This window comes from Leucopleurus acutus (assembly GCF_964270905.1).
Source record: "Leucopleurus acutus genome assembly, chromosome: 1".
Taxonomy (NCBI): domain Eukaryota; kingdom Metazoa; phylum Chordata; class Mammalia; order Artiodactyla; family Delphinidae; genus Leucopleurus; species Leucopleurus acutus.
In genome coordinates this window covers 81,404,016-81,418,410 of record NC_139142.1, presented here as the reverse complement: position 1 = coordinate 81,418,410, position 14,395 = coordinate 81,404,016, and the positions used below count along the sequence as shown (strand labels likewise).

General features: G+C 32.4%; 1 protein-coding gene across 3 annotated transcripts in view; it reads right to left on the bottom strand.

Moving 5' to 3' along the window:
* The window catches only part of SPRED1 (sprouty related EVH1 domain containing 1), a 120,016-nt gene that overhangs the window by 31,284 nt on the left and 74,337 nt on the right, over positions 1-14,395 (bottom strand). The gene's annotated exons all lie outside the window — the stretch shown is intronic.

Genomic DNA, 14,395 nt, shown 5'->3' with positions numbered 1-14,395 from the left:
CTTTTTACACAGTACCAAGGATTGTGCTGTGTGATACGAGGGATCGAAGAAGGAAGACAGTAGTCCACGTAATTTTAAAAGTAATTGAATGAGTGAATTAATTAATTAGCCTGAACTTGCTGATTATTTAGAAGGATTCAAACCATATACAAGACTCAGTGAAGGAGATATGCTCAATCAATGACAGTCACTAACAAAATGCTTTTGGAATTTCATAAACAATATTTCTGTGAAATAAATGTTGAATAAGTGAAACTTAGCACATTACAAAACAGAAAGTCCTGAAAAGGTTTTGTTTCTTTTTTTTATTTTTTTAAGAAATGAGATAACTCTTTGCTATTATTTTTCCCGTTAGTATATAATTATTTGGGAAGAAAAAGTGACAGCCAACTAAAATTACAGAAATACCTTTACTGGCTCACTCTAAAGTAATTTAGAGTAATCATTATAGGGCTAATAATTTTAAAGGTAGAAACATTTACAAGCTTTTTTATAAAAAATAAAAAACATTAAAATTTGGTATTACTTCTAATATTAAGCAATAAAGTTCATAAAAGTTATTAAAATTTGGTATTACTTCTAATATTAAGCAATAAAGTTCATAAAAGTTATAGCTAAGATATTATAAATTTATAAATGCATGTTCTGGTCATTGCTCTGAAACAAAGAAGCTTTGTGACATTTAATTTTTCTGGAACTCAGTTTTTTCAATTAAATAATTATAATACCTATACTGTTTTATGACATGGATTGTCATAAGGATTTAGTGAGATGGTAATATATGTGAAAATGCTCTGAAAACTAAAAGCTGTTATTTTATCAGGAGGCAATTAAACTTTAAAAAACGTATCTGAGAGTCTATTGTCACTTAAAACTACATGTGTCAAACCCAGTTAATTGCTATTTTTAGCTAATTTTCCTAATAGTTATATCAATGTGTTATGACAGTTAATGCTAAGTTATTGGAAAGGAGGTGGCTAAATAATGGTATTCAGCAAACATTCTTTCAAAATTAATGATCAAAATTGGGGAGAGTAAAAAGAATTCAGGAAGCATATTTATTTGTTCCAGGGAGTTTTCAAAATAAATGACCCAAGTAATTGTCAAAAATCATAAGCAAACTGAACAGAAGAAAACAACAATAACAACAAGAAGGTTTAGAGAAAGGGCCTAGGTTGGAACCTTGTCTTATCCAACTTGGGTATGAAATTTAAGCAATTAACTTCTCTAAATCACAGCTCCTTTTTATTATAAACTGGGTATAGTATTTGTATTAAAAATCTCAGGGTTACTTGAGATACTCAAGAGATTAAAAACTATAAACAAGCATAAACTGTATTAGTAGTGATCATAAAGTAATTATGTTTTTAATGGTGACAACTATTTTGATCAGGTTGTCTTTACTGTATTCTAATCTAACTGAGAAGTCATTTAAGAATTGTAAAATATAATAAAGCTTACTTAAAAATCTGTATCTGAACAAATACAAAATGTTTACATGACCCAGTGTTTTACTGTACTGACTGAGGTTAATTCTACTTAAACAGTAATAAATTTCATTTTGATTAAAAATAAATACATTACTTTTTAAAGGGAAATATCAAAAGTATTGTTTCATTATTAAACAAATAAAATGTGTATAGTATTTGGGTAATAAATGATTTAGTTCAACTTAAAAATGCTTACTAAAATACCTGGAATTAACCTATTAATTAGAAATACTGGGCCTTCCCTGGTGGCGCAGTGGATGAGACTCTGCGCTCCCAATGCAAAGGGTCCAGGTTCAATCTAGATCCTACATGCATGCCGCAACTAAGAGTTCCCATGCCACAAAGAAGGAGCCCATGAGCCGCAACTAAGACATGGTGCCATCAAATAAATAAATAAATATTTTTTAAAAAAAGAAATATTTCATACTTCACAGTGAATTTATAACTATACACCTAAATGTGTCTCAGCTAATAAAATAACTAAAACATCTTTCAGGTGTCTGATATGATAAAAATAAACAAACCAACCCTCACCGTTTGAAAATGTAGAGTCTACAATCTATAATAAGGGACATATTATACATGAATTGTGAGAAACTAACATTTTTAGAGAATCCTAAACAGGAAAAGACCATTTTCCTACTACCTATGTCTCTTTCAGCAAGTTTAAATTTAGGTGTATATTAAGTTGACAAAGTATTAAAAAAAGTGGTGATAAGGAAAACGGTCATTCTCATTCACTGCTTATTCTATACACAGGAGGAAAATCCGGACCAACCATTTCTGAAAAGCAATTGTAGTAAAATGTATCAAAAGCTTTTAAAACATTCACACATTTTGACCACTTATTCAATCTAGTAAAGAAAAAAATTGTACTAAATGGAAAGAGCTTTAGGCACAAAATATTTTTCTCAGAATTTTTTTAATAGTAAAAATGAAGAAATAACCTTAATGCCCTAAATTAAGGGAATGGTTATGTAAATTATGGTATGCCCACTTAATGGAATGAGTGGTCATTTGAAATTAGGTTTATGAATAATACCTACTTTGTGGAGAAATGTTTAATGTTAAAAAATCAGTATATAAAATTTTATTTATAGTATTATAACCATAAAAAGATGAAAGGTTAAAAGGATATAAAATGAATGTTAATATTATTCCTTGATGGTATGATTATGAATGATTTTCCAATTTTTCTAGAGCTTATTTACGTTTATAAGGGCGATTTCTTTTAAAATCTAGGTATATACTTTCCCCCCTTCTTTTGATATAGAGTCATAATATTTAAAAATACAATACAATTATATTCTATCAAAATAGTCAAGTAATTCAACTGACTAATGAACCAGTCACTTGCTTTTTGGCATAAGTAGATTCCTCCCTCCACCCCCCCACCACTCTGTATTTGAGATAATAAACTGAGACATTGTTCAACCCTTGCCCTAAACCCTTCTGGATTCATGCAGAATATCTCTTTTGGTCAGTAAAATAAAATAATTTTCTAAACAAGCTAATCTTCTGAGTGTCTTTCAAATCCATTTTCTCTTCTCCATATCCACTTACCTACTCTCTTAATGCAAGCTCTCATTATCCTTTTTTGCCTCTCTTATTTTAGTAGGTTTCTAAGTGATCTCCTTGTTTCCAGTCTTGTGAAAAGGCTAAGCATGCAAATCTGTTGGTTTTTCTACTCAGAACCCTTCTAAGGTATCCAATTATCAAAGCTCTATTGGGGAACCCTGTACACACTGGAGAACAGAGGGCCGAGAATCATTATTGTCTGAGGAACGCTTTCAAGATACATAATTTACACAATCCATAGAAATGGGCTCTCTCACCCCAGAAGCACTGAGGTACAAGATAAAGTCCAATTTTATTTCACAGGAAAAAGAAACAGACAACAAATACATGAAAAGAAGATGATGGACTTCAATTAAAGACTTAAAAATGTGATGACAATTTTTTATACGGACTAGAAAATATGGAAAATATAATAATACTCAACACTGGCAAGGGTATGGAGAAACAGGATATTTTGCACTGTTGGTGGGAGTGCATTTTTTCTTTGAGAAAGTGATCGTATATACAGATACATACACACACAAATAATCATCGTAGCACTCTTTTTAACAAAAAAAGAAAAGGAGAAAACATCCTATGGCTGTATCAGCACAGGACTGGTTAAAAAATTATGGTATACATATATGATAGAATTCTAAAAGCCATTAAAAAGATCTGTATGCAGTACTCACAAGATATTGCTAAATGAAAAAAAGCTAGGGACAGAACTGTCAGTATGACATGATCCTATCTGTCAAATTGATAGGATGGATGAATAGGTATTTTAAAATTTTATCAGTTTAAGGAAGGATATACACCAAACCACTGATATTTCCCTTAGGAAATATTTTATATAAAGGACTATAGACATAATAATATAAAGGTAATAAAGTGAATATGTGTATACTTATCACCCAACTTAAGAAAGAGAAATAACCAAGACAACAAATGTTATATTATCAAGACAACAAATAATAGCATCCCCCACCTCTACCACTTGGATAGGTAAATATTATCTTTAAGTAGTTGTTTATTTTACAATTTCTTACTGTTCTTTACAGCTTCACCACATAAGTATTATTCCTAAACAATATTTAGTTCTAGATGCTTCTGAATTTTATTTGACTGATATCATGCTATTTGGGACATTTTGGAACTTGCTTTTTTTGCTCATTTTTTTCCATGAAACTTATTCATGTTGATATATGTAGCAATAGCTCACTCATTTTCACTTCTTTGTAGTGATGATAGCTAACACCTATTAAGCATTTTCTATGTAGCAGACATTGTCTCAAGTACTTTACATGGGTTAACTCATTTCATCCTCACAACAACACTTTGAGCTAGTTAGCATTATTATCTCTCTATTCCACAGGAAGAAACTAAAGCTCAAAGACATTATGTAACTTGCCTAAGATAAAACACTTAATTTTTTGCTCTTTCAAACAAGGGTGCTAAGAACATTCTTCTACAGGCCTCATGATACATATATAGAAGAATTTTTCTGGTACATATCCAGGGGTGGAAATGCTAGATTATAAGATACACGTATGCTCTGATTTATAAAATAAAAATTATTTTGCAAGGTGGTTTTAACAATTCATATACCCACAAGCAATGTTCTATATTCTCACTAAGACTAGGCATTATCACAACTTTCACTCTTATTTATGGATATGCTATTTAATTTCTATGATAATGGACTAGTCTTACTAAAAATTACATAGTGTTTTCTTTTCATGAACAAGAAATTTTGAGAATGAACAAAAGAACTAACAAATGAATGCATAGGTTTGTTACTTTACCATGGCTCCTACTCTACTGTTTCATCATCTCTTTTTGCTTCAGATGTACTGTTTCTCTCCAGTACTGTCTAACATTTCACACTTCTGATTCTTTGTACATGTCATTTCCTCTGCCCACAAAGACTATCTTCAATTTTTCCACTAGAAAAACTCCTTTTTAGAGTTTGGGATTAACATATACACACTACTATATATAAAACAGATAATCAACAAGGACCTACTATATAGCACAGGGAACTCTACTCAATATTCTGTAATAACCTATATGGGAAAAGAATCTGAAAAAGAATGAATGTATGTATATGTATAACTGAATCACTTTGCTGTACACCTGAAACTAACACAACGTAAATCAACCATACTCCAATATAAAATAAAAATTAAAAAAAAGAACTCCTTAACATCAGCTATAAACGCCTCAAAAAGTCTGTTAATCCACTCCAAAGTTACTCCCTCCTCTGAACTTCCTCAAAAATACTTATATCTATCACCTTATATTCTAAGTGTTCTTTTATTTGTATTTTTCCCGTGAGTCAGTAATGACTTTCCTTCTGTTTTATTCCTAGAGCTTAGAACTATACCTGACACACAATGAGTACCCTATAAATAATCAGTGATATGCAAATAACCACAAGTCAGATCACATTATATTAATATAGACCCTTGGGAGTAACTTTGGCAATAAAAAAAAATGTAGAAAAAGAACTCCTTAAACAACAATGAAAAGTCTTCACCCACAAAAGAAATAATTTTAATAACTGTTAAAAGTTCAAATTACACAAAAAATTCTTCACACACACACCCGTATGGAATAGCACCTATTATTATTTGACATGTATCTTTCTAGACTTTATATATATATATATATGTTTATAGTCTATGTATAATTTGATTCCATTTATATATTTAGGTCTATCCATGTAGTGCTTTCTTTTACCACAAAACATACCATGAACCTCTCCCTGTGTCAATATATATAAGGTGTACCCTGTGCTTTAAAATGGTTGCAAAGAAGTTCAATATTTGTATATGTTATGTATTCTGTAGGCAAAACTCGAATTAGGGGCATTTAAATAGCTTCCAATTTTTTGGTCATATACATTTCAACACACCTCCTTATAAATACATCTTGGTGCACTGGTAGTATTATTTCCTTAGGATTAATTCCCATTAATACTAGAGAGTATAAGCTACCCTCTAGCAAACTTATGTGCCCTTTGAAAACCTCTCAAGAAAGACTATTTCCTCACATCTCTACCCACACTGGGCCTTATCATTTAACTACCTCTGCCAAACTCATATAAGAAAAAAATTTTAATTGTTATTTTATAAAAAAGATTATTTGTACCATTTCCATTATTAAAATTAATAGTAGCCAAAACACTTTTTAAAACTTGGATCAGACTGAGTAAAAAGTATTCTGGCTTAGTCAAACTTGAATCTTTTTTACTGGATTAAAACTCTTTAAAGGTAACAATTACTATGGGAAAAGGGGTGTAATCTCAAGTTAGGTGGTGGAAAATGCCAAAAAATCTTCCACAAGAGCAGAAAATCTAATGTATGATACGCACAAAGGATGTACATACATTTGCATGAGCTCCAGCTTTTAAAAAGTTGTCTATAGCAGTAATATACATCCACATTCAATGCTTTTAATACTGCGCTGGCATTGGCTCATCTGTATTACCTAAAAAGTAAACCATGCCAATATTTCATGTACAGTGGAAATCTGTTCCACTCTCAGAGGCTAGTATAATAATTATTCTTCTATGGTTGCTCAGAGATTGTTTAGTTTTTTATTTCTCCAAGACTATTACAGCAATTTTGTGTGTAGAGGCAAAAGGATGCAGTATAAAGTAATAAAATAATTCTAGCTGTAGTTCTCTTTCAAAACATAAGTCTAGATGACAGCTGTAGAGAAAATAAATACAGATTTTGCTTTTCTCCTTCCTTTGTCCCTTCTCTCTATATTAATTCTGAGGCAGAGAAAACAGCATTGTTCTGTAAACTTTTTAAAAAGTATGATTCCCAATAAACAATACAGTGCGAAAAAACCTGATATCACAGTCTATCAGTTGTTCCAAACTTTCATTCTTGTAGTTGTATTATCACGAATCACAGGTTTGAACGTGTGACTGGGTCATATTCAACAAGAGAAATTTTAAATAATTATATTATTAGTTTACTTTAGCATGATGAAAAAATTTTATATGTTCTTTGATAAAGAAATCTTATATTCTAGCATTACATATGTTAAAAATGCTATCAAAGCTATTCTTTTGGTATTTAAAACTATACAGTCAAATTATGCAAACTTAGAAAGCACAGAAAAGGAAAAAAATGACTAACAATTCTACAAGCCCAACAAAATCACTATTTACACTTTGATGTAGCACCCAGTAGCAATGCATTTTATATTTGACCACCAATGTCTCCTATTCTGTTTGCTAGATTTCTTTAGTTACTTTTTATTAGTTTAAGAATAAACTAAACCTTGAATTTTCAATTTTGCATGTCTATGAGCTTTGTCTAAAAATACTAATAGCATATTTTGTTTAGGCAACCTGAACACAGTAATCAGTGATGAAATAATATGGAAGGCATACGAGAAAAGTACCAACATATAATGTCCAGCAAAAACAAAAGAGAAAAACAAGTCCTCCACCTTATTAATCAACAGAAACTACACTTTAAATGAAAAGTTAGTTTGGCTTAAATGTGGTATTAGGTCTTCAGGGATTGTTTATTGTCTGCAAATCTGTTTTTTAGTTAATAGGCAGGCAATAGTTGCATAGTTTCTGCTAACTATATAAATCTTTAGACAATCCTTTAATTGGTAAATCTATTTCTAGGATTTTATCCTAAGGTCACATTCAGAAGTACCAACAAAAATTAATGTACAAGACTGTGGAAAATAAAGTAAATGTTCAAAGAAACATGAATGGTTAAATAAACTGTAGTATAGTTACACAATATAATGGCAAAATTCAAAGACTCTGAAATCAGACTGCATGGGTTCAAATTTTATGATTTGTACTACTTAAATTCCAACCACCACTATCACTACCATTACCAATACAAACAAAAATCCTATCAAAAACACAATCCAAATGGAGAAGAGACTGATTCTGATGGTACTTTTAAAAAGAAGTATGTATTTGAATATAACATGCAAGAACAAAGGAAAACTTAAGCAGAAGAACCCAAAATCTTAATAGCAATTACCACTAGGTAGGGATAAATGATTCCTGATTTCTTCTTTATAATTTTCTAACTAACCAAATATCCTACATTAAGATTAGTTTAAGAGTCAAGGAAAAATTAAATAGTGACAAAATATTATGCAAAAAGATTATATAGAGTTTTTTTACTCCCTTATTAGATAATTAAACTCAATCTAAAATATATAAAGGTTACAGGAACTTAACTATAAGGTAGGATGGTGAGAGATCACAGTAATATAAAATCCATTTTGCTAGCTAAATAAAGTTCTATCCATTAACTTAGTTTTCAGATATAGAGCCTTATTAAAATGTTACTACCTCTGAAAATGAGTACATGAACAATTCATAGCACCCTTGACTAAAGCAAATGACTTTGAACAATAAATGTAAATCACAATCCTTTTAATCATTTGGCTCAAAAATGACCTTACTTAATTCTAAAAAAGAGTAAGTTAGTCAAGTATTTCTCAGTGGCGAAGAGAAAATATGATACCTTTTCACTTCAGATCAATTAGGTGTCACCTTTCTTCTGCCCCAAAGCATGGAATCTGAGATCTTTTCCTCTTATAATCACAAACCAATCGTGAGGTGAGTTTTATGGGTTTTGTTAGCAATCTAGCCTATCTGAACAATAAGAACTGTCATGACTAACAACTCTGGTTGGAAAAACACTGTAAAAATAATCTTAAAGCAAATGTAAGCTAACATTAAAAAAAAAAAAAAAACCCACCTAACCGGCTCATTAAAATACTTAAATAAAGAAACCAAATGAAAAGAACATTCATACCTTACTGCTGCTTGTTTTTTTTTTTTCTTTTAACTCCTTAATTTTGAAGATTTTTCTTCAAAAAACCTTTTGACCTATGGTCAAAATTGTACTAAACATCAGGGATAAAAGATGAGCAAGATATGATTTTAAATCCAAATAATGATGTTATGAAACCTTTCAAACACAAGTATGAAATAGAAAGGTAAATACATTTCTGATGATTTATGATACTGATAAAGATACTGAATTGCTGAAAGTTATCTACCAGCAAATAATCAAATGTTTAGCATAGTTATTGGAACAGAACAGGTGCTCAAATATTTACTGAATGAATTAATAAGTACTCAAAATGGAGAGGATTTCCACTCTGATATTTAAAGTCTTAAAGACATTTATGACCTAACTAACAGTCATTACTTCCTTGGGGTTAAAATAATTAGAGAATGGGTTATTCTTTTAAAGCCATTTTAGTTTTCCTTGCAAATAATCACTAATAAAGTAAACCTGACATAACCACTATTATAAACTACAGTCAACTTGCACTCAAGATAATTTCAAAATGTTTATGTATGTCAAGCCCATAGGTGGTTTACAAAACAATAATGTACTTTGTTCCTAATAAAGTGGTTAACTGAATTAGAATACTTTATAACCTCCAATACATTCCAAAATAAGAATGATGTATGTGAAAACTTTAGCATATCATGAAATAAATGGTACTAAAGTAAACTTAAGAGTTTTCTTTGGCAGTTTAATTCTGTAAGTTGATTCTTTTTTTAAAAATTTCACATTTTGCTAGCATCTCAGTATCCCCCAGCCCCTTTTGGTATAATTAAGGTTAATATATTATACATACATAATCGGGCTCAGAATTTTTTAAACTAATAAGAACTGTGTTTTTTTCTACCTGAACATACTTTTAGTTGTAAAGGGGCTATAAAACCAAGATATAATACAATCTTCTATTGAAAAATGGAATTTAACCTAAGCTAGATGTATCATCTAAAGAAGTTGAGAATGGGAGCAAGATAAAATGAACATGACTATAAATGTTAGCTTTCATTCTACTCATCTTCCTTTTCTGCTTATGTATTGGTTAGCTGTTGGTGCATAACCACCAATTACCACAAAACTGCAGCTTCAAAGAACATTTACTATCTCATAGTTTCTTTGAGTAAGAAATTTGGGAGCAACTTAGCTGAATGGTGTTCCTTAAGTACAGTTCCTCTCGTTGTGAGGACGCATGAACTGAACAGACAAATTATCTGCCCCACACACAACCAAAATACAATGGTAGGACAGGCAGAGGATAACTGTTATAAAACTTCTGGTTCAGAATAAGAGAAAATGGAGTCACTGATCCAAAGAAATTCTGTAATCAAGGTGGGAACACGTTAGAAGTTCCTTGAATATGGGAATAATTCTCCATAGCTCTTGGCTCTGCCCTTTGAGATTTTGGTTCTATTTCTGAGTTATCTTTCTGTTTTATGAAAGGAAGTCCATGTTTACATGTAAAATGTTTTTCAACCTGCTTCTTGCCGGTAAAATTCTGGGGATCCAAGGGGCCGCTCCTCAGACTGGTAATATTTCTACCAATTAACTCTTTTGAAAACTTTGTGGGTCTCTTGGGACTCTTACTGGGATTCACACTCTGTTAGACAAAAAGCACAGTCACAATTCTGAGACAAACTCTTCTCTACTTTAAATTTCTGCTGAGGACACCCTTAATCTGCTTTAAGCCCTCTTACTTTGATTGAAAGGTTCTCTGAGGCTCACATTACATCTTTCTGAGGTTTTAACAAAGGATTTTATAGTCACACCACTGGCTTCATCTTTAGACAAACCTATTCTGAGAGTGCCCAGGATATGATCTTTGCCTGGAAGCCATTTCCTAATTTTAGCATAGTTTGACATATTGAGAGGATGAGAATTTTCCAAACCACCAAGTCCTGGTTCTTTTTGTTTGCTTAGGAGCCCTTCCTGAGCCTATTTCTCCCATCCACTGCTTTACCATAACCAGAAGTAGTACATTTTCTACTTCACTTATTACTACAGGTGACAGTGTTGCTAAACTTTCTGCTACTATATAACAGTGATTTCCTTTCTTTCAGTTTCCAATATGGTGTTCTTCATTTTCATTTAAGACCTCATCAGCAGTCTCCTCAAAGGCTTAACTTTAAGCTTCTATCTACTGTCCCCAAGTTCAAATTATATGCCACATTTTGAAGTATTTGTTATGGCAGCACCACATTATTATGGGTAGCAAAATCTCTATTAGTAACCAATTACCCCAAACCTAGAGGCTTAAAATGAAATTTGTTATTTTACAGTTTCTGTAGGTCATGAATTCAGGAACAGCTTAATGAGGTGGTTCCACCTCACAGTCCCTAGGGAAGTTACAGTTAAAACATCAACCATGACTGCAGTCATCTGATGGCTCATTTGGGGGTGAATGACTTGCATCCAAGATGGCTCATTAACATGTTTATTGTCACAAAACTTCAGTTCCTCACCACAAGCACATCTCCATAGAGTTGCTTGAGTGTCCCCATGACATGGCAGTTGGCATCCTCCAGTACAGGGGATCTAAGAGAGCCAGAAAGAAGCTGCAATACCTTTTATGGCCTACCTTTGGAAGTCATACCCTTGTCATTTCTACCATATACTCCTTATTAAAAAACAACCCAGTAAGTATAGTGCCCACTCAAGGGGAGGAGAATAAGATTCCACCAAAAGGAATATAATTTAAGAATCTATTTTTAAAACACCACAGTAAGTAAAAACCAAGAACTAAAACTTGATATAAAAATTGCTCTTGGGCTTCCCTGGTGGCGCAGTGGTTGGGAGTCCGCCTGCCGATGCAGGGGACACGGGTTCGTGCCCTGGTCCAGGAGGATCCCACATGCTGCGGGGCGGCTGGGCCCGTACGCCATGGCCGCTGAGCCTGCGCGTCCGGAGACTGTGCTCTGCAACGGGAGAGGCCACAGCAGTGAGAGGCCCGTGTACCGCAAAAAAAAAAAAAAAAAAAAATTGCTCTTAGTGAAATTACACTTACATGGAAGCCTATTTTAGAGTCTCTAGTGACAATGCACATTTTCTATTTTATTATGAAAATAAAAACCAAGCAAGTGCTTCAGTGTATAATGAAGCTAAAATATAAATAACTCTTTTAGGTGTGTGTGTGTACGTGTGTACGTGTGTGTGTGTGTGTGTGGGGAGAGAGAGAGAGAGAGAGAGAGAGAGAGAGAGAGAGAGAGAGTGTGTGTGTGTGTGTGTGTGTGTGTGTGTGTGTGTGTGTGTGTGTGTAACCTGTTGGACTGGGGGCAGTGGAGAGACCTTACTATGAAGCAGAGATCCCAAGGAGCTAAAAACAGATTAACTACTTGTTGCTTTGGTTATACAATAATTCTCTTTACTAGCCATTGATGGCAATATGCACAAAGTCTTGCAAACAATTAAGTCCTGTAAAAGTTTTTCCTCTATACAGTGCTATATATAGAAATGAAGTAAAACCAAAGCAGAATGTTAAAAAATTCTTCTTAAAGTTGAATTTTAACCAAATTTACTCTCTTCACAGGGAGCAATTCAGAAAATGTTTCCCCATTTCCAGCTCCATATTCTCATTGATACCAGAACAGAACTTTAGGAAACACTTAACTATAAAAAGTATACTTATTTTGCATTTTATTATTTATTTCTTATACCTAATTAACTGAAACTGAGTTTTTAAAATAATAATTAACCATCAAGAAAATAAACAGATTCATATATTAAAACACAAATAAGAACTCTTAAATGTACAATAAGGATAATGGGTTAGGATACATCTATTGAAAACAAATTAGATAGACACAAAAAAGATTAAAAATTGTAAACTTGAAAAAACATTTAAGGTCACAAAATATCATTATGTATTTAAGTGAAAAAAAAAGCTACAGAATAATGATATCATAGTAACACATGTGTACCCATTTATTTGTCCAGAAAAAAACTCAGAGGCTATATTTAAAAATACGTATGGGACTTCCCTGGTGGTCCAGTGGCTACGACTCTGTGCTCCCAATGCAGGGGGCCCGGGTTCGATCCCTGGTCAGGGAACTAGATCCCACATGCTGCAACTAAGACTTTGCATGCCGCAACTAAAGATCCCCTGTGCCGCAACTAAAGATTCTGCATGCAGCAACAAAGATCCTACACGTGGCAACAAAGATCTTGCGTGCTGCAGCTAAGACCTGAAGCAACCAAATAAATAAATAAATATTTTTAAAAATATGTATGATGGCTATCATGGATGGTAGCATATCTATGTTTTATTTTTTGAACTTTACTATATTTCTCAAATTTTCAGAAATAAAAACCATTTTTATTTTCTGATTATAAATGTACATAAAACATTTTGCCATGTCCTTTAGGTGATGACTATTTTTACAGTAATATGAATAATTGATTATTAATACAAGGTATACATATAAATTTGGGTTCTTTCACTATTCTCCTAAAAGTATTAATACTTTAGGAAATTAAAAGTACTAAAAAGAAAGCCATATAGCTCAGAATCCCACAATTCAAAAGTAACAAATTTAACATTTTAGCTGAGTAACAATGGGTGACACCACCATATAATTATCTGTTTTTACTACTCAATACACTGCAAGTAAATTAATAATAAAATTTTTAGTGGTCGCATGACAAAGATACCTTAATTAATTCAACCATTTCCATTCCATTTAGATAGCTTATTTTTTATTATCAATATTTCATACACATACCCCCAAAAATCTGTGTATACAAATTTTTTGTGTATCTCTATTTCCTTAAATTGATTCACTGGATCAACAGGTATGAATATTTCTTTTTTTTTTTAAAGATTTTTTTTTTTATGTGGACCAATTTTAAAGCCTTTATTGAATTTGTTACCATACTGCTTCTGCTTTATGTTTTGGCTTTTTGGCCACAAGGTATGTGGGATCTTAGCTCCCCGACCAGGGATCAAACCTGAAACATTGGAAGGGGAAGTCTTAACCATTGGACCACCAGGGAAGTCCTGTTTCTCTTTTTAAGGCTTTTAAATACATTTTTACCAAACTGCTTTCTAAAAAGAATCTACCAATCTATATTTTCTAGCAGAGCATCAATCTGTCAACCTCATGGAAAGACACAGTCTGGGGTAATATTAATTTTTAAATCTTTGATAATTTCATAACTAATAAATGTTAATTTATACTACCTGCTGATTACTAGTGATATAAAACAGAAGGGTGTCCATATGCTTATTCATAATCTGAAATTACTTTTCTACGAATTTTTAATACAAGTACCTTGCCTATGCGGTGGGGTATCTGTGATGGTTAATTTTATGTCAACTTGGCTAGGCGATGGTGGCAAGTGGTTTGGTCAAACACCAGTCTAACTATTGTGAAGGTAATTTTCATATGTGACTAACATCTAAATCAGAGACTCAGAGTAAAGGAGATTATCCTCCATAAAGTGGGTGGACTCATTCTGGAAAGACTTAAAGAAAAGACTGACGTCCCCCAAGGAGGAAGGAAG